Source organism: Heptranchias perlo, chromosome 9 (genome assembly GCF_035084215.1).
Source record: "Heptranchias perlo isolate sHepPer1 chromosome 9, sHepPer1.hap1, whole genome shotgun sequence".
Classification (NCBI taxonomy): Eukaryota; Metazoa; Chordata; class Chondrichthyes; order Hexanchiformes; family Hexanchidae; genus Heptranchias; species Heptranchias perlo.
This window is the reverse complement of record NC_090333.1, coordinates 44,590,547-44,617,118: the sequence shown is the minus strand read 5'-3', so window position 1 is coordinate 44,617,118 and position 26,572 is coordinate 44,590,547. Positions and strand designations below refer to the sequence as shown.

Genomic DNA, 26,572 nt, shown 5'->3' with positions numbered 1-26,572 from the left:
CCCTAGGCTACAGGTGGGTCCGGCGACCCTAGGCTAAGGAAGGCACAAAAATCAGCCAAGTTTCCCAAATCTGTTCTCTATCCAGTGACAACTGTTGGAAAGTTTATATGAGGATGCTGGGTCAGGACAAGATTGAGTTGTGATGCTCCACATGGTTAAATTATCTGCTGAGATTCACTATTTAAATTCATGCTTGAAGGATGCCCTCTTGGTTGAGGTACTATTGAGCAGCCTGTGGCTGTAGAACTGCACCCCAGTGAGAGTCAGAACCTTCAGAAGAGGATGGGAGAAAATTGGAGGAAAAATATAGGTTATGCTCATGATACATGGATAGCATGATGGGACAACCTAGTGGCTTGGAAACCTGATTTCAAATTGGTTGTCTTGGCAATACTAATGAGAGATCAGGTCAATAAAGCAACTTACATAAAATAATTACTGTACATAACAAAACATTTTCAACCCAAGGAAAATCAGCTGGGGAGTTGTTCCATTAGCTCCCTGGCACCTGATGCCAATCCTGGCACAAATGATGTTGCACTTTTAATTTCTTTACCCAAATATGGGTGGGCATATTATAATTGGACACAAATGACAAGATGACGTCAAACAACTTATTTCACGTCAACAGCGTCCTAGCAACCATGGCCAATTAATTGCCTTTCACAAAGTAACAAATTCAAATAGATTTAAGTTTTTAAAAACATTTTTAACTCTTCAAGCTGCATTGCTGGCCAACCTACGTTACGGCCAAGCACCATAGGAATTTCCTTCTCCCCACCTGAGGCAAGTACCCCAGAGGTGCTGTGTGGCCCCATCATCTAACCCCAGTATGCAAATGACCTTGACCCTGGGAAACAGGACAGGGTCAAGGGTGCAGATAAAGGGCCGGCTGAACACCTGCTGCCATAGTGACAAAGGGTTCAGAAATTTTTATGGTTTTAATTACAGCACAGAGATTTTTTAAGTAACCACAAAAGGCACTGCCTACGTGACATACTTGCTCACTCTTCCATCACCCTCACTATCAGCTGCCCATCTCCAGGTGCTTTCCCTTGAAATTTCCCAGAAATTCTTCCCACTCTGTTATCTTGGGGCCCCAAACATTAGAATCATAGAATGATTACAGCTCAGAAGGAGGCCATTCAGCCCATCGAGCCCGTGCTGGCTCTTTGTAAGAACAATCCAGTTAGTCCCACTCCCCCGCCCTTTCCCTGTAGCCCTGCAAATTTTTTCCCTTCAGGTACTTATCCAATTCCTTTTTGAAAGCCACGATTGAATCTGCTTCCACCACCCTTTCATGCAGCGCATTCCAGATCATAACTACTTGCTGCATAAAAAAGTTTTTCCTTATGTCACCTTTGGTTCTTTTGCCAATCACCTTAAATCTGTGTACTCTGGTTCTCCACCCTTCTGCCAATGGGAACAGTTTCTCTTTATTTACTTTATCTAAACCCTTCATGATTTTGAACACTTCTATCAAATCTCCTCTTAACCTTCTCTGCTCTAAGGAAAACAACCCCAGCTTTTCCAGTCTATCCACGTAACTAAAGTCACTCATCTCTGGAACCATTCCAGTAAATCTTTTCTGCACCCTCTCTAAGGCCTTTACATCCTTCCTAAAGTGCAGTGCCCAGACTTGGATACAATACTCCAGTTGTGGCCGAACCAGTGTTTTATAAAGGTTCAACATAACTTCCTTGCTTTTGTACTCTATGCCTCTATTTATAAAGCCCAGGATCCTATATGCTTTTTTAAGTGCTTTCCCAACCTGACCTATCACCTTCAGTGAATTGTGCACACATCCCCCCAGGTCTCTCTGTTCCTGCACCCCCTTTAGAATTGTACCATTTAATTTATATTACCTCCCTCTCCTCATTCTTCCTGCCAAAATGTATCACTTCTCACTTCTCTGCATTAAATTTCATCTGCCATGTGGGTCTGCCCATTCCACCAGCATGTCTATGTCCTCTTGAAGTCTATCACTATGCTCCTTGCTGTTTACTACACTTCCAAGTTTTGTGTCATCTGCAAATTTTGAAATTGTGCCCTGTACACCCAAGTCCAAATCATTAACATAAATCAAAAAAAGCAGTGGTCTTAATAACGACCCCTGGGGAACACCACTGTATACCTTTCTCCAGTCCGAGAAACAGCCGTTCACCACTACTCTCTGTTTCCTGTCACTTAGCCAATTTTGTATCCACGCTGCCACTGCCCCTTTTATTCCATGGGCTTCAATTTTGCTGAGAAGCCTATTGTGTGGCACTTTATCAAATGCCTTTTGGAAGTCCATATACACCACATCAACCGCATTGCCCTCATCAACCCTCTCTGTTACCTCATCAAAAAACTTAATCAAGTTAGTTAAACACGACTTGCCTCTAGCAAATCCATGCTGGCTTTTCTTTATTAATCCACACTATTAATTTTGTCCTGGATTATCGTTTTTAAAAGCTTTCCCACCACTGAGGTTAAACTGACTGGCCTGTACTTGCCCGGTTTATCCTTACACCCTTTTTTCAGTCCTCTGACACCACCCCCATATCTAAGGAGGATTGGAAGATTATGGCCAGCACCTCTGCAATTTCCACCCTCACCCAAGTGACTTATCTACTTTAAGTACAGCCAGCCTTTCTAGTACCTCTTTATCAATGTTTAGCCCATCCAGTATATCAAAGACCTCTTCTTTTACTGTGACTTTCTTTTCATGTAAGGCAGCAATTTGTATGTACTTCCTCCAATATGTTCACTGCCCCTGTGGCAAGTTCCTCTATATTGGAAAAAAATTAATATCCTTGTTGTCTTACATTTTCCTGCCATTTTGAACCATTTGGGGAACTGGGCAGATCATTGTTTCTGTTCCTTTCTCTTTAGAACAGCGCCCAGAACTTAAACACACTGGCGTAGCCTGTCTTATCAAAATCTCCTGCCATAAGCATTCCTCCAGTCTACTAATAATATATTCACTACCCATGTGGCAAGTTCCTCTGTACTGGAGAAGCCAAACACAGATTGGTAGGCTGTTATGCTTAACATTTCTGTTCTATTTGTAAATATTAATCCAAACCATCATGTGGTCTTCCCTTGAACTCCCCCTTCCATTCTCACTCTGACCTTTACTTCTATGGCCTTCTGCAGTGTTCTGACCAAACTCAGCACAAACTTTAGAAGCATCATCCTGTCTGCCTCCTGGGCACTCTTCATCCTCATTGAAGTCAATGGAAATGAAAATCAGAACCGGTGCAATGGGTGGCTGAATTGATTTTCCCTGTTTTACACTATAGCCCAAAGTCAAAATTACCCCCATTATTTCTTGACATGGTCAAGCCAGATGTGACAGTGGATGACCAGACCAGTTGTGTAGCAAGTTTGCTCGAGTTTGTGGTCCTCAGTCTTGAGGGTGTGGAAGTGAGAACTGTACCTGGGGAAACGGCAGGGCTATGAGTCTCTAAATAACTTGGTGTCGAAGGCAGAGCTAACAGAGCTGTTGAATAGGTTAGCAGCAGCAGTAAGTTCGGTCTCTAATTCCCAAGTTCCTCTCTTCTAGCTTTCCAACTACTACAACATCGCTGCTGCTGATAACCTATTTAACAGCACTGTTATTTAGACAGCAAACTTATGAAGGAGTTGGGGAAAGTTTTTTTCAGGGGTGGAGGGTAAGGGTCGTGGGGAGGTGGTCAGGAAGATGTCGACAGAGAGGGAGGCAAGGTAGTGATCAGAGATGGCCTCATCAATGATTGAAACCTTGGAGGCCTCAAATGATGATAAGGATGATTGAGTGGCCATTTGTGGGACAGTCTATGTGCAGGTGAAGTTGAGTGAGAAAGTCAGGGCACAGAAGTTGGAGGAGTGGGGTTGGCGTGTTCAGGTAAAGATTTCCATCAGGATCAGTCATTCATTCTAAGGTTTGGATGGGAAGGGATTTTCTTACAAGTTAATTCATTTTCTGGAGAACAATAAGGAGTGGACAAATGGATGAGCACCATCTTGGGGAGCCAGAGAGGAAGTACTGGGGAAAATAGAGGGATCAGGAGCAGGTTAGAGAGAATGAGCTGGGTAGAATATTCTCCAGGCAAGAGGAATGAGGCAATTGAGATTTCTGTTCTGGGAGAGACAGTGATGGGAGTGAGTCAAATAGGGTGGGGACATGAGATGGACATGTTGCAAAGGAAAAAATTCAGAGCATTCAACAGCTTGACCTTTGCTAACAGAACTCAGTCTGAAGTCCAGTCTGGAACAGTCTGCTTCAAACATCAGCAGACACCACTCTTTAAGGGAATTGGCCGGATTTTGCTGTGAGTGGCGAATGAACGGTGCCAGCCATTTGTTGGACTTGCACTTGCCCATAGACTTTTTATGGGGTTTTGAACGGCAAAGTACTGTAAGTTAGAGATCCATTCAGAGTGATGCCCTCTACAGGGCATCTGAGACCTGTGTGAACAGGGCAAGCAACTGTGTCTCTCCTTAACCAATCAGATTGAAGAATTGTTAATGAGCAGTAGAGAGTCTGAACCAGGAAGTGTAAGTTAGAATAGTGAATTCAATGTCAAATCAGGTACAGAAAGCAAAATATAGAGAGGGAAAGAAAGATTGGATTAAGGGAGAGATAAAAGAGACAGAAAGAAAAAGTAAAAAAAAATGTATTTACAATTTTTTAAAAATCTCCAACAATAATTAAAATCTGAAGGAATGAGACTCCACTCTTGTAAAAGTTAATTTTCAATGTCAGGAGAGGTTGTTTGGCAATAATTAAGAATTACCCACCGTTTAAATGATATTTAGAATGGAATGGACAAGCCCTAACTTTTTGTGGTGAGTTTAGTCCCTATCTACAACGTAAGTACAAGAACTTCACGCCGTTCAATACATTTGAACGGGGAGCCAGACGCGAGCTGCCCTTTTCGCGCATCAAACGGAGGAACGGCTGATCTTGGACAGCAACTTCTGGATTTGCGCATTTAACTGCGCATCTCCGCTTGCCTGAAGTTACTGTTCGATTTGCGCATAAATAACGGTGAGCGCTGTTAGCCTCACCATTATCTTCACAGCAAAATCCGGCCCAATGTCTTCAACTTGCATATGAAACTAATTTCTAACACTGACTCATACTGAAGTAAAGGGACATCTATAAATGCTCATACTAGATAATTAAATTGGCTTTGTTATAACTTTACCTTGTCAGCTCTATAAAATGTGTTCTTTGGCCTGATTATGCCAGCTCTGATTAAAGATCACACCCAAAGCGTCTATCTATCCCTTCAAATTTCCAGCATTTTTTTTGTTTTTTTTAAATGTAGATTTCAAACACTTGCATTTTGTTTTACTTTTGATCTCTGTTGTATGTGCCTGAAACAGTTCAATGTAACAACACAGGGATACAATGAAAAGGCATTGTACAGGCTGCAACAAAGCCAGCATGGGACGCCAAGAGAGAAATGGTCACTAATTTGCTCGGTGCAGCACAATCGCTGTCTTAGGCTGTCAAACAACTGGAATCGCTCATACTGTTGATATTTTAAGCTGTAATTATCTAGGTCACAATGGCACTGAATCCATGCTCCGTTCACTGTCTGAAACTGTAGAATCTGCATAGCCAGGTAGTCATTCTGGCTACAGAATTTAGTGCAGCACCCGATTTATCAGTAACAAGCTTTTCCTCTGTCTGTTCCATTTCTCTCTCTGACTATTCATCAAGCTTAAAATATAATTTGCCCCTCGTCGAAATCTCAACTAAATTAAATCTGAGCTACTCGTGTACATATCGATGTATTCTGTCCTTGAGAACAGACAGGCTGCATTTTATTTCATGGGATCTCAACAAAATGTAAAACTGAATTAATTTAAAAAAAGAAAAAAGCTTCCAGCACAGTAAGAATTTGTGCTGCTTTCCTATTGTACATTACCAGAGTTCTCTCCTTGATTTATTAAAGTCTCCTTCTAGTTGAAATCTTCCTAATGTCTCCACAGACGACTGGCAAAATTGTGAGACAAAAATAGAGCAAAGTACAGATCAGGTGGAGGGGGGTCAAAGAACATGACAATTAAACCTGTCTCCTGATTACTGAGCTGAAAACGTAATCGCCAGTGAATTGGGAAAAAAAAGCTCTGTCAGGAATCGGAAGGCAAATTAAGGCAGCTCATTTGACAAAGGATCATCAGAAAATATGAAATAAAAGACCCGCTGAATTTCATAATTATTCTTCTGGAAAATACTGAAAGCCTCTATAATCAGAAGTGAAGTGATAGTATCCCTTTTTAGAGAAACCTGAGAAAGCATGATACATGAGCAAAGGCCATTTGGTCTATCGAGGCTGTTCTATCACAAACTCTATCCAGTCCTTTTCATCTCCCGAGGAAAGTCCATCCTTGCCCCTCATGGTAATACAAGCAAACCTCCAGAATATCAATCTGCAGTGCTGTCATCATCAAGCAGGAGATAAAGGAGATTTTTAGTCATGAGCCACACACCTAAGGTACCAAATTACACCAAAAACATAAACTGGTTTAAAAGCAATAAGCTGTACCTATCACATAGCCACAAGAGATGGACAAGTGGCATCATTGCATTCTTTTTATCTTCAGTTTCTTATCCTCTTTTCCATTTAGATCTATTCTCTTCTTTTATCTCTTTTCAAATGCCATCTGGCAATGAAATTGTCAACTGTTTTCTCTTGGTAGTTATGATTATCAAAGGCAAGTGAGATATTTAAGCTGGGGTTGGGGGGAGGAGGGAGAGAAAGAAAGAGAGATCTTCTTCCCACTCTCTTCACCTGGCGGGAAAGCCACAGAGGCTTCCCTGCTCTGGCTAGAGTTAAAATTTCAGTCAGGGCCTGATGAAGTCATCAGATCCTGATCTGCATATTTAGCGAAGGACCCGGCCAGAAGAGGAGGTTAAAATGAAAGATGGCGGTTTGTCGACATATGTGGTTCACTTTGAACTGATGTGAAACTGACCAGGACATCCTGAACCACTGGCTCAAGACCCCCATCCCTACCGTGACACACATTATTTAATGAAGACAATGCAAATAGTAACAGTAAATATTACATTGTAAAAATGTCAATTGTAGTGCAATGCTGTGAAGCTTACCAAACACGGCTTCAGTTTTGTGGGTGTCCCAAGTACACAGTCAGTGCTATCAACTTCCAGAAAGTGCAATTCATCCTTCAGTTGCTCTGATCAGTTCCCAATACCCTGCTCTGTTTACATATTAATATCCTGCTCGATCTGTCTGCCATTCTCTACTTTGATCAGTTCCCATTATCCAGCTCTGATTAGTTCCTCTACTTTGCTCTGATTAAATATCAATATCCTCTCCTTGTTACCTGGATGATCTGGACCCCTGACCCATGTGTGATGCTCTCTCCCTGGCAGACCCTGATTATATTTAGTTGGCCCCACTGACCCCGCTCTGCTGACTAACTGACCTATTTCTAGTAACTCCATCACCTCCGGCAGCGAGCCTGGCACAAGCCGCAGAGTGCCTGCAGTGTCCCATTCACTCGAGCGCCAAAACCAACCCGACGGTTGACATCAACCTGGGATACCACCTATCGCTGTGTTGGAGTCTTACAGCATGGCAAGGTGTACACAGAATTTATAATTACAGAGACCTTGGCAGGAAGGAGCAGCAGAGAACACCTGTCAACAGAAGCGGTAAGCATCTTAAGCCTTTAATGCTGTTCAGGACTTCCAAAATTTGTCTATTTGTTCGACGTTGACATAAATGGTAAATTGTTGGTATTAACGTGCAGAGATGGGACCGGGACTTCACTTTTTCATTGACACAAACAGGTTTGAGATAAATGGGTAGGACTGCGTTAGTATCTATGAAGGTGAAGTACAGGCTTTGTCCGTCTTTACTTCAAGTAGTAATCTACTGAGTACCTAAGGTGTAGATTCTAGATTATTTAAGGTTCAGAATAGTAAGATCTATCTTTCGAGCACCTTCCAATGAACAATTTCAAGCAAGTTTTTCATACCTTCAAAATCAACCAATCATCATGTACTTGGCAGTGATTGGTGAGGTTGGACTGTTATTGGATTACTGCAATTAATTACAAATACCTTTTTGGAGAAAATATATTGATGAAACAGTTAGATAAATTTGGTTGAGGGATAATAATGTTGTATTTTCTTACAGATTTCAATTAGAGTCTATAAAAGGTCAAGGAAGGTACATTGGAAATGTTCATGTGAAAAGCTCAGTATTTAGGCCCATCATTCCTCTAACTATGCCATCTTAGTTGCAAAAAAATCACCAGAACTAGCCTAAATGCCCTCTGCACTACAATACATTAAAGAAAATATATTTGTGACCATTTATATTTGTCTTAATTTGAAACGAGAAAGCTAATTTCAGGTTTCACCCTTGACTTCCCTAACTAGTCAGTATTTATTAATTTTTTACACTATTCAGTTGCTATATTGTATATAGTTTGATGCAGAAATATGCTTGCGGAGTTCAAGCTTTCAACTTCTGAAGTGCACATTGCTTAATAAACAGACAGTATCACCCAAGGGTCACCGACACAGATTCACAACCTGTGGTCATATCCTGCTTCAATAATAATGCACCTGACTTTTGATTTAACACTGTAACACGCTCAAGGGAAAACAGTGTGCAAGTGTATATAGGTGCAGCTTTTCCTGGCCCCCATTGTTCATATTGATAATATTATTTAAGGGGCTGATCTTTCTGAAAAATTAGATAAATGGCAGTATTTGGTCAAAATTAATGGTGCACGAATAAAACTACAGATTAGCAACAACTGAAATGTGCAGTTTGAGAAAATAAATGAAGAAGCAGGAACAAAACAATAACTGTCAATCAAAATGCACCTGCGATAAAGATCCTTTAACACTTCTCCAGCAGCTTCCAAGCCAAGCACATATCCCAAACCTCTTTAATCCAGTTGTGCAGTGCAAAATGTTTATGTTAAATGGTTTAGTGACAAGTGAGGAAGTCCCAATTACCAATGAGACCCTACAAGGCCTGGATATGGCCCCAGCAGCAACATAAAATTGAGATTTCCTGCGTACTAGTACCATACCAGTCTTATAAACTTTTCTCTCAGTATTTTCTGCAGTTTTGGTCTCTCTTCATAGCTTTTCACCATGATTTACAACAATTGATCTTTCTGAAGCTCTCCTCTCCATTCCAGTATTCAGAAGGCTTCATTTCGACATTCATTCTTTGTAGGTTTTGGACTTCCCAGGGCAGTACTGTACAATATTTAACAAGACCATGCAGGGTGGTAACGGTTACAAAGTTATGAAATTATCTGCTGGAGAATGTACCACATCTGCCGCGTATGAAGCAGTATTATAAATTTCAACATGTGGGTTTGTTTTAATACTACACTGTGTGCTATGATTGCTTCTTATGGTCCTGTAAAGATAATGATACTGTAAGAAAATGAGTACTTTGGACAAATTAACATAATTAATTTCCCACAGGTTTTTACTAAGTAATGCGGCAAGAATTGTTCTGGTTGCTATGTGTAGTGACGTTAATCACATACACCTTTTGAATGCATTTATGATATTACTCACATAACGACCAGAATAATTCTTCCCCCAATAAGATTATAAATATCGAAATACTATTTCATGAACTGAGTTATTTTTGTAAACCGAGAAGCCAATGGAAGTCCTCGAGACTCATTAGCATACTCGGCGCGAGCTATCAGCGCTGGTCGTGCCTCCACAGGCAGCTCGCCCGAGCAAAGTGATCAATGTCAGGCTGCCTACCTCCTAATTCATTTAAGTCCCGGGAGGGGTGGGGTTGGAGCAGGCTACAGGGGGCTGAACGCAAGTTCTGTGGGGTTGGAGGAGACTATCTGCTCTTCTTGTCTCCACAGGAATGTTTTTTTTTAAAATAATTCAAACTTACCTTTCGACGCCTGCCTCACTCATCGCTGACTAATTTCAGCAAGGGGCCCTTCAACAGGCATTAGGTCCCTAATTTACATATTTAAGTGGCCAAACGCCTGGGAGGCCTAAACAAAGCCTCACGAATTTTGCAGTGGGGCCAACACCCATGCAGATTGGTTGCAAGTCATCCCGCTGCTAAAGTGGCATGCTTTACGCCCAGAAGACATTTGATAAGGTACCGCACAAAAGGCTTGTTACAAAAATAAGATACATGGTATTAAAGGGAATGTAGCTGCATCAATGGACAAGTAGCCAAGGAACAGAACACAGAGAAACGATAAATGTATGTTTTTCAGATTGGCAGGACATGGGTAATGGCATACTCCGTGGATCTACACTGGGACCTCTTTTGTTCGCCATTTCTATTAAATAACTTGGACGTAGGCAGAAAGTTTGCTGATGACACTAAATTAGTGACATGTAACACTGCGAGGAATAATACAGGAGATTGTAGAAATACATTGATATATTAGCAGAGTTGGCCGATAGGTGGCAGATTCATATCAATGCAAAGAAGTGTTAAGTGGTATATTTTTTTGAAAAAGAACACTGTACCTAACTAGTAAAATTCTTAATAGAGTGAAGAACAGAGATATCTAGAGGTGCAGGTTCATAGATCTTTAAAGGTGGGAGTGCAAATGGAAAAGGCCATAAAAAAGGCAAATGGGATTCTGGGTTTTATACATAAGGGGATTGAAAAACAAGGAAATTATGTTGAATTTGTGCTAGATATTGATACGGCCACACTTGGAACATTGTGTGCAATTCTGGGAACCGGGTTATAGGAAAGATATTAGACCAATGGAAATGATACCAGCAGTGAAAGATTATAGTTGGAAGAAAGGCTCTAGAATTTGTGGCTTTTCTCGTTGGAACAGAGAAGGCAAAGGGGGGAATCAAATAGATGTTTTCCTAATGATGAAAGGAAGGTTTGAGACGATAAATAATGAATGATTATTTCCACTGGTTGGCAAATCAGTGACAAAGGCACACGGACACAGAATTGGAAAAATATGGGGGGAGTTAAAATAATTTTATTTACACAGAGGATCATTTGGTCAGGGAATGCTTCATCATTAATAGCTATTGAGGTTCAGACTATAACATCATTTATGTAAGAACATAAGAATAGGAGCAGGAGTAGGCCATATGGCCCCTCGAGCCTGCTCCGCCATTCAATAAGATCATGGCTGATCTTCGACCTCAACTCCACCTTCCTGCCTGATCCTCATATCCTTTGATTCCCCTAGAGTCCAAAAATCTATCTATCTCAGCCTTGAATATACTCAATGACCCAGCATCCACAGCCCTCTGGGGTAGAAAATTCCAAAGATTCACAACCCTGTGTGTGAAGAAATTCCTCCTCCTCTCAGTCTTAAATGGCTGACCCTTTGTCCTGAGACTATGCCCCCTAGTTCTAGACTCTCCAGCCATGGGAAACAACTTCTCAGCATTTACCTTGTCAAGCCCCCTCAGAATCTTGTATGTTTCAATGAGATCACCTCTCATTCTTTTAAACTCCAGAGAGTATAGGCCCATTCCACTCAATTTCTCCTCATAGGACAACCCTCTCATCCCAGGAATCAATAATCACTCCACTTAAAAAGAGTTAGTACTGACAGCAGAGTGATGGGCCAAATGTCTCCTCTATCAACTGTTACGATTCTATGTCTATTTCATTTCCCACTCTTTCCTTCTTCATGAAGGTTTCTAATCATGACAAATAATAAATGCAACTAAAATATAGTTATGACGCATTCCAAAATAATTGTATCTTGTTTCCTCCTATGTGTCTGTGTATAATGTCACTACACATAGCAACCAGAATAATTCTTGCCCCATTACTTAGTAAAAACCTGTTGGGAATTAATTTTGTTAATTTGTCCAAAGTACTCATTTTCTTACAGTATCACTGTCTTTACAGGACCATAGGAAACAATCATAGCACGCAGTGTAGTATTAAAACAAACCCATGCGTTGAAATTTAATATATATAGAACTCGACCACACAAACTTAACTGGGCCAGAACTATTGCCAATCACTGAGGCATGGTCATGTAGCAGCTGCAAACCATGCAGCCTCATATTTGGCTGCAGTTGTTTCAGAGTACCAGAGCTATTTATTACTTTATCGTGATTAATCTGAGGACTGAGGACCGCTATCCACCCCCACCTCCCCCCCCCCATCTTTTACAAGCATACACTCAGTTTTTTCTCAATGAAATAGGCTGCGTTTCATTTTGTTTTACTCCTCTTCCATCCAAAGACAAAGACAACAAAGACGACATTTATGAACCGCTTCATTACTGCTTTCCTCACTTACAAATCTTTCCCTTCATTGAACTCACCAATACCCGATCTGACCTGGAGTAAAATACTCCTTGAATTAACTGTGCAGCTGCTACACAAGTTGTTTATTAATACATTTAACAAGCAGTGAAAGATGTTTATTCTTATTTGTAGTGATGCATGTTTATCCATTATTTTGAAAGGGGTTGGAATGATCAGGGCAGCGTCAAACATGGATTAATAGTCCTCCAGGATTTCTCCAGACATTTGTCCACTTTTGACTTATGCCTCCATTTCATTAAAATTTTCAACTGAATCAACTTCAACTCTTAGATTAATGTAAAAGAATAATTTAAACAACAGGGAAAGAGTGGATATCACCCATTCAGTTTTCAGGCAAACCCGATGTTAATATTAGAGTACTGTCCAGATACACTTTTTTTTCATGCTCAGTGCACATTACCTCTGCCTTTGCAACCCCATGCTTGCCAGGAACTGAATCGAGATCTTATGCATGAAGTAATTTAAGAAATAACTTGCCCCAGGTGAACAACAAACCTGTTTAACATCAATACGTATGCTGGGAACAATAAACTCTCCAATTATCAAGTGAATAACACCTTGATAGGCCATGTCCCTCAAACTACAACTGCGAATCAGATCTTACGAAGAAATCAAATTTAACAGATGCAAGAGTAAACACAGCAAATTTCACTATATTACATAACTTTATTTAAGACGCGGTCTCAAAATAACAAAATGTCCTGAAACTCTCATTGGTCTCAGAAGAAATATTCTTAATTTACACAAGCAACCGTGATGCAAAGTTTCTATGTGAAATCAGATATTAAGCTGCCTGATAAAGTAAAGATTTACTGAAGAAACCATGAAACACTGTCCTAAATAGACCCCCTCTTTGCTTTGAAATCCAAACTGGGCTAAAGGAAGATAAAAAGGTATCCTTCCCAATTATACAATACTTCCAAACAATAAGCTGGTTAAAGGCAAAGAAATTGCGTGACAGATTTTTAAAAAAAAATAAAGGTAGAAATTTTGATTTCACAAAGTTCACATCTGAATGCACTTGTACTATTTTCCTATGTATGTGTTGACCTGTTTAAAATAAACATCAAATCAGATACAACATAAAAATAGTGCACACAGAAATGTAGTATAAGAACATAAGAACATAAGAAATTGGAGCAGGAGTAGGCCAATCGGCCCCTCGAGCCTGCTCCGCCATTCAATAAGATCATGGCTGATCTGATCCCAACCACAAATCTAAAGAACACAAGAAGTCGGAGCAGGACCCGGCCACATAGCCCCTGGGCCCTCTCCGCCACCCACAGGGCATTGACCGATCCGAACTCAGCTTCATGTCCAATTTCCTGCCCGCTCCCCATAACCCCTAATTCCCTTTACTTCTAGGAAACTGTCTATTTCTGTTTTAAATTTATCTAATGATGTAGCTTCCACAGCTTCCTGGGGCAGCAAATTCCACAGACCTACCACCCTCTGAGTGAAGAAGTTTCTCCTCATCTCAGTTTTGAAAGAGCAGCCCCTTATTCTAAGATTATGCCCCCTAGTTCTAGTTTCACCCATCTTTGGGAACATCCTTACTGCATCCACCCGATCAAGACCCTTCACAATCTTATACGTTTCAATAAGATCGCCTCTCATTCTTCTGAACTCCAATGAGTAGAGTCCCAATCTACTCAACCTCTCCTCATATGTCCGCCCCCTCATCCCCGGGATTAACCGAGTGAACCTTCTTTGTACTGCCTCGAGAGCAAGTATGTCTTTTCTTAAGTATGGAGACCAAAACTGTATGCAGTATTCCAGGTGCGGTCTCACCAATACCTTATATAACTGCAGCAATACCTCCTTGTTTTTATATTCTATCCCCCTAGCAATAAAAGCCAACATTCCGTTGGCTTTCTTGATCACCTGCTGCACCTGCATACCAACTTTTTGATTTTCTTGCACTAGGACCCCCAGATCCCTTTGTACTGCAGTACTTTCCAGTCTCTCGCCATTAAGAAAATAACTTGCTCTCTGATTTTTCCTGCCAAAGTGCATAACCTCACATTTTCCAATATTATATTGCATCTGCCAAATCTCCGCCCACTCACCCAGCCTGTCTATATCCCCTTGCAGGTTTTTTATGTCCTCCTCACTCTCTACTTTCCCTCCCATCTTTGTATCATCTGCAAATTTTGATATGTTGCACTCGGTCCCCTCCTCCAAATCGTTAATATAGATTGTAAAGAGTTGGGGACCCAGCACCGACCCCTGTGGAACACCACTGGTTACTGGTTGCCAGTCCGAAAATGAACCATTTATCCCAACTCTCTGCTTCCTGTTCGATAACCAATCCTCCACCCATGCCAGAATATTACCCCCAATCCCGTGATTTTTTATCTTAAGTAATAATCTTTTATGTGGCACCTTGTCGAATGCCTTTTGGAAGTCTAAATACACTATGTCCACTGGTTCCCCTTTATCCACCCTATACGTTATATCCTCGAAGAACTCAAGCAAATTTGTCAGACATGACTTCCCCTTCATAAAGCCATGCTGACTTTGTCCTATTAAATTATGCTTATCTAAATGTTCCGTTACTGTCTCCTTAATAATAGACTCCAAAATTTTACCCACCACAGATGTTAAGCTAACTGGCCTATAATTTCCAGCCTTCTGCCTACTACCCTTTTTAAATAACGGTGTTACATTAGCAGTTTTCCAATCTGCCGGGACCTCTCCTGAGTCCAGGGAATTTTGGAAAACTATCACCAAAGCATCCACAATCCCTACTGCCACTTCCCTCAAGACCCTAGGATGGAAGCCATCAGGTCCAGGGGATTTATCCGCCTTGAGTCCCATTATTTTACTGAGTACCATCTCCTGAGTGATTTTAATCGTATTTAGCTCCTCCCCCCCGAGAGTCCCCTGTTTGTCCAGTGTTGGGATATTCTTAGTGTCCTCTACTGTAAAGACTGAATCAAAATACTTGTTCAGCATTTTTGCCATCTCCATGTTTCCCACCATTAATTTCCCGGTCTCATCCTCTAAGGGACCTATGTTTGCCTTAGCCACCCTTTTTCTTTTTATATAACTATAGAAACTCTTGCTATCTGTTTTTATATTTTTTGCTAATTTCTTTTCATAATCTAACTTCCCTTTCTTAATCAATCCTTTAGTTACTTAATCAATCCTTTAGTATGAACACATTAAGTGTTTGACTGTAAAATGTGTTTTCAGGAATGAAATCAGGAAGCACTTTTTCACACAAAGGGTAATGGAAGTGTAAAATTCTCTACCCCAAAAGGCTGTGGAAGCTGGGTCAAAGATTGTGATCAACACATTTTTATTAGTTAAAGGTATCAAGAAATATGGAGCAAAGGCAGGTAATGGAATTGAGCTACAGATCAGTCATGATCTAATTAAATGGCATAACAGGCTTCAGGCGTGAAAAGGCCTACTCCTATTCCTGTGCTCCTAACTTAGTTGATCAGAATTTCTTTCCCATGATGATTATACCTATGAAACAAAGCAACTGTATACAGACAGTGATATCCTTCCCCCTGGTAAGCTGGTCAGCACCAATAATGCTGGCCGCCTGTGGTAAATGTTAAACACTGAGGAGTAGAAACTTGATTTGCATTTTTTGGCCATAAAACGCGTCCTGGGCGGACTCCTAAAACAGATGTTAAGCCCCTTACATATGAAAATTAAGGGCCTAACACCTGTTGAACGACCCCATTGAGAAATTTGTTGGCAATGAGCAAGGCAGACATCAGGATTCTTCAGTGACCTCCACGGCCGCCAGTGTGTGAGCTTAAAATTTAGGAAATCCACCAGCCCAGGGAAAGTGGGGTACAAAGACTAAAGCACTCAACTACATTCGATACTTGACCGAGCTCTCTGTGCCTTATTCCAGCATGTGACACTTAGAATGTTCATTATGTAACAGAACAGGTATCTAGGCACTGAGAAACTAGGCAGATGTGCTAAATGTTTATGAATATCTCCCAAACTCCAGTTTTATATTACACTCTTGAAATATATTCCAATGCACTTCTTTAATAAACAGACAAGACAGAATAAATATAGGGCCTGTTGCATTTATCAACTAACTAGTTTGTTGGCCAAATGGATGAATTTTCCAAGCAAGGAAGTTGATCACCCCCTCCAAACTGGCATGGACAATTACAAAGAGATAGTTTGAAATCACATTGAGACTTCTTAACCTTGCTAAACCATCTCTCAAATGGCTTACAGTTCGTAACTGTTCTGCCTATAATAGTAGTCGTGATGAAGGATGGGGTCTTGTGATTAGAATGCTGAGTATCTCACCAATTTTACACAGTGTTGCACCTGTTCACTGTGCTTAAGACAAAGCAGAGATGTTGCCAAATGCATTCCGTACCAATCAATTGCCACTGATCCCTAAATCATATCTTCGAAAAAGCTTATTACTAAATTTTAAAAAACAGCATAGTCGTGTTTGTTTGAAGAAGAATCACCCTGTGCTGAGTTCACGGCTGGAAAAGCAGTTTTGAGATTAAAACTGGTCTCAATGGTCCAGGCTACAGACAGGGGGAGAAATCAGTCTGGGTTCCCATTCCTAACCAATATCCAGTGACTATTGCTGGAAATCTGTGTGGATGTCTTGACGTCGTATAAGAACAGGATCAGGTTGAGCTGTAATGCTCTCCACAATCAAATAGTCTGCTGATACTCACTGTCTAGGCTCACACATGAAGATTAGGGGGTAGATCTTGACTTTGTGCGATAGTGTAAAACATGCCACAGTGAAACGGCAGTCCGTTTTATATTTCTCATTATATTTCTATTAAATTCAATGGTAACAAAAATCAGGAGAGATATAAAACGGGCTGCCGATTCGCTAGCACCCGTTTTACATTATCGGACAAAGTTAATAACTACCCCTTAGTGTCGAGAATAGAAGAATCATAGAAAGGTTACAGTACGGAAGATGATCATTCGGCCCATTGAGTCTGCACCGGCTCTATGCAAGAGCAATCCAGCTAGTCCCACTGCCCCACCCTATCACCCCTCGGGCGGTGCATTCCAGATCCTAACCACTCGCTGAGTAAAAAAGATTTTCCTCATGTCGCCTTTGGTTCTTTTGCCAAACACCTTAAATCTATATCCGCTGGTTCTTGACACTTCAATGGGAACAGATTCTGTCTATCTACTCTGTCTAGACCCTTCATGATTTTGAATACCTCAATCAAATCTCCTCGCAATCGTTTTTGTTCCAAGGAGAACAACCCCAGCTTCCAAAGTCTATCCGCGTAACTAAAGTCCCTCATCCCTGGAATCAATCTGGCAAATCTCTTCTGCACCCACTCTAAGGCCTTCACATCTTTCCTAAAGTGCGGTGCCCAGAACTGGACACAATACTCCAGTTGTGGCCGAACCAATGTTTTATAAAGGTTCATCATGACTTTTTAAAAAATTTGTTCATGGGATGTGGGCACGCTGGCGAGGCTAGCATTTATTGCCCATCCCTAATTGCCCTTGAGAAGGTGGTGATGAGCCGTCTTCTTGAACCGCTGCAGTCCATGTGGTGAAGGTTCTCCCACAGTGCTGTTAGGAAGGGAGTTCCAGGATTTTGACCCAGCGACGATAAAGGAACGGCGATATATTTCCAAGTCGGGATGGCGTGTGACTTGGAGGGGAACGTGCAGGTGGTGTTGTTCCCATGTACCTGCTGCTCTTGTCCGTCTAGGTGGTAGAGGTCGCAGGTTTGGGAGGTGCTGTCGAAGAAGTCTTGGCGAGTTGCTGCAGTGCATCCTGTAGATGGTACACACTGCAGCCACTGTGCACCGGTGGTGAAGGGTGTGAATGTTTAGGGTGGAGGATGGGGTGCCAATCAAGCGGGCTGCTTTGTCCTGGATGGTGTCGAGCTTCTTGAGTGTTGTTGGAGCTACACTCATCCAGGCAAGTGGAGAGTATTCCATCACACTCCTGACTTGTGCCTTGTAGATGGTGGAAAGGCTTTGGGAGTCAGGAGGTGAGTCACTCGCCGCAGAATACCCAGCCTCTGACCTGCTCTCGTAGCCACAGTATTTATATGGCTCGTCCAGTTAAGTTTCTGATCAATGGTGACCCCCAGGATGTTGATGGTGGGGGATTCGGCGATGGTAATGCCGTTGAATGTCAAGGGGAGGTGGTTAGACTCTCTCTTGTTGGAGATGGTCATTGCCTGGCACTTGTCTGGCACGAATGTTACTTGCCACTTATCAGCCCAAGCCTGGATGTTGTCCAGGTCTTGCTGCATGCGGGCACGGACAGCTTCATTATCTAAGGGGTTGCGAATGGAACTGAACACTGTGCAATCATCAGTGAACATCCCCATTTCTGACCTTATGATAGAGGGAAGGTCATTGATGAAGCAGCTGAAGATGGTTGGGCCTAGGACACTGCCCTGAGGAACTCCTGCAGCAATGTCCTGGGGCTGAAATGATTGGCCTCCAACAGCCACTACCATCTTCCTTTGTGCTAGGTATGACTCCAACCACTGGAGAGTTTTCCCCCTCATTCCCATTGACTTCAATTTTACTAGGGCTCCTTGGTGCCATACTTGGTCAAATGCTGCCTTGATGTCAAGGGCAGTCACTCTCACCTCACCTCTGGAATTCAGCTCTTTTGTCCATGTTTGGACCAAGGCTGTAATGAGGTCTGGAGCAGAGTGGTCCTGACGGAACCCAAACTGAGCATCGGTGAGCAGGTTATTGGTGAGTAAGTGCCGCTTGATAGCACTGTCGACGACACCTTCCATCACATTGCTGATGATTGAGAATAGACTGATGGGGCAGTAATTGGCCGGATTGGATTTGTCCTGCTTTTTGTGGACAAGACATACCTGGGCAATTTTCCACATTGTCGGGTAGATGCCAGTGTTGTAGCTGTACTGGAACAGTTTTGCTCGAGGCGCAGCTAGTTCTGGAGCACAAGTCTTCAGCACTACAGCTGGGATGTTGTCGGGGCCCATAGCCTTTGCTGTATCCAGTGCACTCAGCCATTTCTTGATATCACGTGGAGTGAATTGAATTGGCTGAAGACTGGCTTCTGTGATGGTGGGGATATCAGGAGGAGGCCGAGATGGATCATCCACTCGGCACTTCTGGCTGAAGATGGTTGCAAATGGTTCAGCCTTGTCTTTTGCACTCACGTGCTGGACTCCGTCATCATTGAGGATGGGGATGTTTACAGAGCCACCTCCTCCCGTTAGTTGTTTAATTGTCCACCACCATTCACGACTGGATGTGGCAGGACTGCAGAGCTTTGATCTGATCCGCTGGTTGTGGAATCGCTTAGCTCTGTCTATAGCATGTTGCTTCCGCTGTTTAGCATGCATGTAGTCCTGAGTTGTAGCTTCACCAGGTTGGCACCTCATTTTTAGGTGAACCTGTTGCTGCTCCTGGCATGCTCTTCTACACTCCTCATTGAACCAGGGTTGATTCCCTGGCTTGTTGGTAATGGTAGAGTGAGGAATATGCCGGGCCATGAGGTTACAGATTGTGCTGGAATACAATTCTTCCATACTTTTGTACCCTATGCCTCTATTTATAAAGCCCAGGATCCCGTATGCTTTTTTAACCGCTTTCTCAACAAGCCCTGCCACCTTCAGAGATTTGTGCACATATACCCCCAGATCTCTTTGTTTCTGTACCCCTTTTAGAGTTGTACCCTCTAGTTTATATTGCCTCTCCTTGTTCTTCCTTCCAAAATGTATCACTTTGCATTTTTGTGTGTTAAATTTCATCTACCACGTGTCCGCCCATGCCACAAGCCTGTCTATATCCTCTTGAGGCCTTTCACTATCCTCCTCAATGTTTACCACCCTTCCAAGTTTTGTGTCATCTGCAAATTTTGAAATTGTGTCCTGTACACCCAAGTCCAAATCATTAATATATATCTAGAAAAGTAGTGGTCCCAGCACCGACCCCTGGGGAACACCACGGTACATCTCCTTCCAGTCCGAGAAACAACCGTTCACCACTACTCTCTGTTTCCTGTCCCTTAGCCTATTCTGTATCCATGTTGCTACTGCCCCATTTATTCCATGGGCCACAATCTTGATGATAAGCCTACCATGTGGCACTTTATCAAACACCTTTTGAAAGTCCATATACATCACATCAACTGCATTGCCCTCATCTACCCTCCCTGTTACCACATCAGGTTAGTTAAACACGATTTGCCTTTAACAAATCCGTGCTGGCTTTCCCTAATCAATCCACACTCGTCCAAGTGACTGTTAATTCTGTCCCGGATTATCGTTTCTAAAAGTTTCCTCACCACTGAGGTTAAACTGACTGGCCTATAGTTGCTGGGTTTATTCTCACACCCTTTTTTGAACAAGGGTGTAACATTTGCAATTCTCCAGTCCTCTGGCACCACCCCTGTATTTACCGATGTTTGGAAGATTATGGCCAGTACCTCCGGAATTTCCACCCTTACTTCCCTCAGCAACCTAAGTTGCATCCCATCCAGACCAGGTGCTTTATCTGCTTTAAGTACAGCTAGCCTTTCTAGTACCTCTTCTTAAATCAATTTTTAGCCCATCCAGTATCTCAACTATATCTTCCTTTACTGAGACTGTGGCAGCATCTTCTTCCTTGGTAAAGACAGATGCAAAGTACTCATTTAGTCCCTTGGCCATCCCCTCTGCCTCCATGAGTAGATCTCCTTTACGTTCCCTAATCGGCCCCTTCCCTCCTCTTACTACCCATTTCCTGTTTACATGCCTGTCGAAGACTTTTGGATTCCCTTTTATGTTGGCCGCCAGTCTATTCTCATACTCTCTCTTTGCCCCTCTTATTTCCTTTTTCACTTCCCCTCTGAACTTTCTCTATTCTGCCTGCTTCTCACTTGTGTTATCAAACTGACATCTGTCATACGTCCCTTTTTTCCATTTCATCTTACTCACTATTACTTTTGTCATCCAGGGAGCTCTGGCTTTAGTTGCCCTACTTTCTGCCTCACGGGAATGTGCCTAGACTGTACCCGAACCATCTCCTCTTTAATGGCCACCTATTGTTCAATTACAGTTTTGCCTGCCAATCTTTGATTCCAATTTACAGATCTGTTCTTATCCCATTGAAATTGGCCCTCCTCCAATTGAGTATTTTTACTTTAGAGTGGTCCATGTCCTTTTCCATAGCTTTTCTAAACTTTATGATACTATGATCGCTGTTCCTTAAATGTTCCCCCACTGACACTTGCTCCACTTGGCCCGCCTCATTCCCTCGAACCAAATCCAGCAATTCCTCCTTCATCTTTGGGCTGGAAACGTACTGATCAAGAAAGTTATCCTGAATACACTTCAAAAATTCCTCCCCTTCTTTGACCCTTATATTATTATTGTTATCCCAGTCTATATTAGGATAGTTGAAGTCCCCAGTTATCACTACTCTAAAGCTTTTGTCCCTCTCTGTAATTTCCCTGCAAATTTGCTCCTCTATGTCCTTCCCACTAGTTGGTGGCCTATAGAATATATCCAGTAGTGTAATGGCACCTCTTTTATTTCTTAACTCTAACCAAATAGATTCTGTCCTTGAAACTTCCTCTCTCTCCAGTACTGCAATATTCTCCTTAATCAATACTGCCACCCCTCCCCCTCCATTCTTTCCTTCCTGAAAACCTTGTATCCAGGAATATTTAGTACCCAATCTTGCCCTTTTTAGGGCTAGGTCTCCGTTATTGCCACAACATCATATTCCCACATGACTATTTGCGCCTGCAGCTCACCAACCTTGTTTACCGGGCTTTGTGCGTTTACACTCGTGCACGGTAAACCAGTCGTAGACTTTCTTGTACTCTCTCTTAGTCTGATCCCACCTAATGCTGTACTATTTCTTCTTCTAGTGCTATCTTTCTCTCCTGATCCTTTTTGCCCCTTGTTTCTCCTTTCCAATACTACATCCTGGTGCACATCCCCCTGCCAAATTAGTTTAACCCCCAGCCAAAGCACTAGCAAACCTCCCCACAAGGACATCGGTCCCAGCTCCGTTGAGGTGCAACTTGTCCGGCCTGTACAGGTCCCACCTTCCCCAGAAATGCTCCCAATGCCTCAGGAATCTAAAGCCCTCCCTCCTGCACCATCCCTCCAGTCACACGTTCATCTGCTGTATCCTCCTATTTCTATACTCACTGGCGCGTGGCACCGGGAGTAATCCGGAGATTACTACCTTTGAGGTCCTGCTTCTTAATCTCTTTCCTAACTCCTTAAAATCTGCCTGCAGGACCTCATCCCTCTTCCTACCTATGTCGTTGGTACTAATATGGACCACGACCTCTGGCTGTTCACCCTCCCCCTCCAGAATGTTCTGCAGCTGCTCAGTGACATCCTTGACCCTGGCACCAGGGAGGCAACATACCATCCTGGAATCATGTCTGCGGCTGCAGAAACACCTGTCTGCTCCCTTAACTATAGAATCCCCTATCACTATTGCTCTCCTGACCTTTCTCCTCCCCACTGTACAGCTGAGCCATCCACGGTGCTGTGGACTTGGCTCTGGCTACACTCCGCAGAGGAACCGTCTCCTTCACCAGTACTGGTTAGAGAGAGCAATGTCCTCAGGAGACTCCTGCACTACCTGCCTGGTCCTCCTTGTCTGTCTGGCGGTCACCCAGTCACTCTCTGCCTGCACTCTCTTAAGCTGCGGGGTGACCACCTCCTGAAAGTTGCTATCCATGTGGACCAAGTACTGGAGGACTGTGTAGAATCCTACCTCAGCACCTTCAGAAGAGGTGAGGAAATGGGAAAAAGTATTACCAGCAAGAGCAAAACAATGTGATATAGAGACAATTCCAGAGAGATCTTGGACCATTATAGGTTCAAATTTCAGCCGTGATCACAAGTGACTTCTACTGGAATCATTTTTTTTGAAATGACCTTTTGGTACTATTTTAGGGATATGGCTCAGAAATCCTATGGCAAGACTCGAAGCCTTTCAATATCAACAAAAAAAAATCAATAATTAATCAACAGAGTGTGTAATTTAGTTCTCTCAGCTATCAGACTCAAATATATCCTCTAAGCCAGCCTCCCTTAATAATTTCAGTAGCACTCACTCATTCATGCCAACTGCACAAGTTTAACATGGACTTCAGCGTTTCACAGGCACTGTCTGCATGTCCATTTTTACAGCTGAAAATCAGCGCTACTCTGTGCTGCTTTGGAACTACTATTTCCTGCTGCTGCTACGATTTTTAACACTACAGCACGATATGGTGGGAGCATCCCTGAGATGGGGAGATCCTGTGGCAATGGGCAACAATGTTCAAAATCAGAGCAGCAACATCAGGAAGTAGGGATCCCAGAGAAGTACTATGGAGGGAGTCCAAGAGTGATGCTTGGAGGGAGAAATACACTTGAGGTTGAGGGGGGAAAAGAGAGGAAAGCCCGAGAACGGCACTGGTAGGGGGAGGGGGAGAAAGGAAAGCCCAAGAGAGGCACTTGGGAAGAGAGTGGGGGAGGGGAGAGGAAAACCCAAGAGCAGCTCTGGGTGGAGAAAGGAATGACTCAAAATAGGGCTAGATGGGGGAAGAGAGAGGAAGGCCCCAGAGCAGTGCTGAGAACAGGAGCCCCAAGAATACCACTGGGAGGTCCAGAGTGTGTGTACAATTCTAAGTCTGCTGCCTACAGCCCTGACTATGTTCAATGAGACCTTGGGGATAGAAGCCCCCATTTCCTATTATGCATTTTTTTTTAAGAAAAGTTAAGTGAACTGAACCTTTGGCCTCCTGGTAATAGAGTATCTGCTATTACTGGGAGAAAGAATGCTTAAAATATATAAAGAAAAATAATGAATTTGCAAATGGAAATAAACACTAGTTTTCAGATTTCTTAAAAAAAACAATGTCCATGTTCAGTGTAGAATCTAAATTCTGCAAAATGCACCAAATGTGTCAAAAGAAAATCTACATTTTCTGGGAGGGGGAATATGCTCAGAGTCCCTTTAGAAAGTAAGGGGTAGAAATTGGACATGGTTTCACCCGTAAAATGGGTACAATGAGGTCCAATTTCGGGGACCATGATCCTGCGCCCCAAGGACACCTCAAAGTCATCTGACCTGAAATTGGGTCAGATAACGTTTCAGGCGTTCCCTGGCAGCCACCTCAAACAGGTGTTAGGCCCCTCATTTACATACGTAAGGGGCCTAACGCCTGTTTTAGGACCCCTTGCGAAATTGGTAGCCAGAGGAGCAGAGCAGTCACCGGGCTTTAGCGCACAGCTCCACCTGGCGTGGATGTGGCCTGGGAACCGACCGCCACCGAAAAGTTTCGATTCTTTTTAAATTCATGTGCAGCTAGGAGAAGCAGGAGTGCTCCTCCCTGCTCCACAGCACTCCTGCCGGCCACGACTGGCCCCCCCCTCCCGCTGTCCTCCCCCCTCCCCCCCACCCCGGCACTTAGCCGAAGGCTGTTGCTGGCGAGGTAGGTGGCCAGTCGGGCGAGCTGCCTGTGGAGGTGCAACAGATGCTGGCAGCTCGCCTGGATTAATTAGGTGAGGCTGAGGGCCAATTTCAAGCCAGCTTTGGGCCTACTGTTTCAGTCGCGCATTGCAGCCGCCTTCGCACTCCAAGCCAGGCACCAACAAATTTCTACCCTCAAATTTTGTGTCTGCAGCAATTGTATCCTTCTTCGTACTTTTAGGTACTTTTGTTTTTTTCCTCTAGTATATGCGAAGGAGCAATGGCTCTATCTACAGCTTAAGGTACAAATCCTTATCCCACTTCACGTTCTGTGTAATTACTTCTTTTACGTCATAGAAGTATACTAAAGGCCGTCTAGGAGTTGTCAGCTTGGGGCTATGTCAGATTTTGTTAGTTTTCCAGATTGGCATGAATGTTCACTTAAAATAAAAATATTCAAAATACAGAAAAAGATTAAAGGATGTTAATTATAGCTCTGCATACTAGGCTCATTTTTTAAAATGGCTACTAATGATGTGACCCACTGTTTCAACACATCACAATTCAATTTAGTCTGTAGATATAATGAATCCTTCATGGTTTTCATAACCACAGTTGAAGATTGCGAGGGTGAAGAATTAATGGTCTTTCTTGAACCCGATACGCATCCTGTGGCAATTCTGATAAGGCTAATCAGGAGGAGGAAGTAAAGTCAAAAGCCCATTTAGTGCCTTCAGCTTAATATGGTCTCACATAAATAGACATATTAGCTTGTACTGTTGCAGCGAGGGCAAAATAGTTTGATCGTTCAACTCGTGCCGCCATGACTTAAATATGGAATTGGATGAAGTTTCTTGTTGTTAAGTGTTTCATGTGTTGTAGCCATTTATTGCTCAGGAACATTGGAACTTTGGTGTCCACCTGGCCAGTCTTAGAATAAAATGCTAGTACTTAAAACAAACATGTGGTGATTGCTTCTCAAGCTAACCTTCATTAAGCCTATTTTGGAGGAATTAGCCCCCGGGCTCTCCAATCGCATCTCAACCTTTGAGAATTAAAAATGTTGGCAGAAGTGTGTAGGTTATGGATTTCAAAATCTTTAACAACCTCTCATTGCTGGGATGCAAATTAGCTGATCACATCATCGATACATTTATAACATAACTCAAATATTCACCCATTTATCGGACTGTTTAAAAACCTACTTACCGGGGACTGGGCAATAAAGTATACTGGAACAGTGCAGTAAAAAAATACATTGCCTTCAACTTTAAAGATCTTGTGCAAGAAGATAGTCTGAAATTCTCTGTGATTATTCCATTCCCCAGTAGAAATGGACCCATTGCAAAACAAAAATTAATTTGGCAATGTAAAAAATCATCTGGCAGAATTAACCCAGGGGAAGCTTCCCAAGACTACAACTATAACTTACTATGTAGAATTTCCACTGATGAACAAACCAGGGAATTGTTATAATCTGGAAGCATAATTTATTGAGATGGTTTCACAAAGTTCTATATGTTAGAGGAAGGAAATAATTTTGAAATGCAACTATCTTGCATAGGCCCAAGGAAAGGGATTCTGAAGGGAACAGTCATACCAAGGTTATTTATAGTTACAATTATTGTCTTGATTTAATCAATGTTCAGTTTATAAGAAAAGTGCAGGATGTTAAAAATGGATAGTGTAGATCTAATTTTTATCTGTTTTGAGAATAAAGTGTGCATAAACAATCACAAAAGATAATGTCCAATTAACTCTAATGTGCTTGTAGTAAAGGTAATTTCTAACAGGGCCATAACTCAGTGCTAGAGATTACTGATGTGTTACTAAGTGTTTAGTGACCTAGGACACAGCAAACTCATGGGAACAATTCCGTTCAGCCATT

At 42.5% G+C, this 26,572-nt stretch overlaps 1 protein-coding gene across 5 annotated transcripts in view; it reads right to left on the bottom strand.

Annotated features, from left to right (window-relative positions):
* The window catches only part of dab1a (DAB adaptor protein 1a), a 238,417-nt gene that overhangs the window by 157,178 nt on the left and 54,667 nt on the right, over positions 1-26,572 (bottom strand). The window contains exon 1 of one of the 5 annotated variants that reach the window (XM_067990300.1): positions 5,907-5,976. The exons of the other annotated variants lie outside the window; for them this stretch is intronic. The gene's annotated coding sequence lies outside the window, so the exon portion shown is untranslated. Of the gene's footprint in view, positions 1-5,906; positions 5,977-26,572 lie in introns of those variants that run through there. 5 annotated transcript variants of the gene reach the window in all.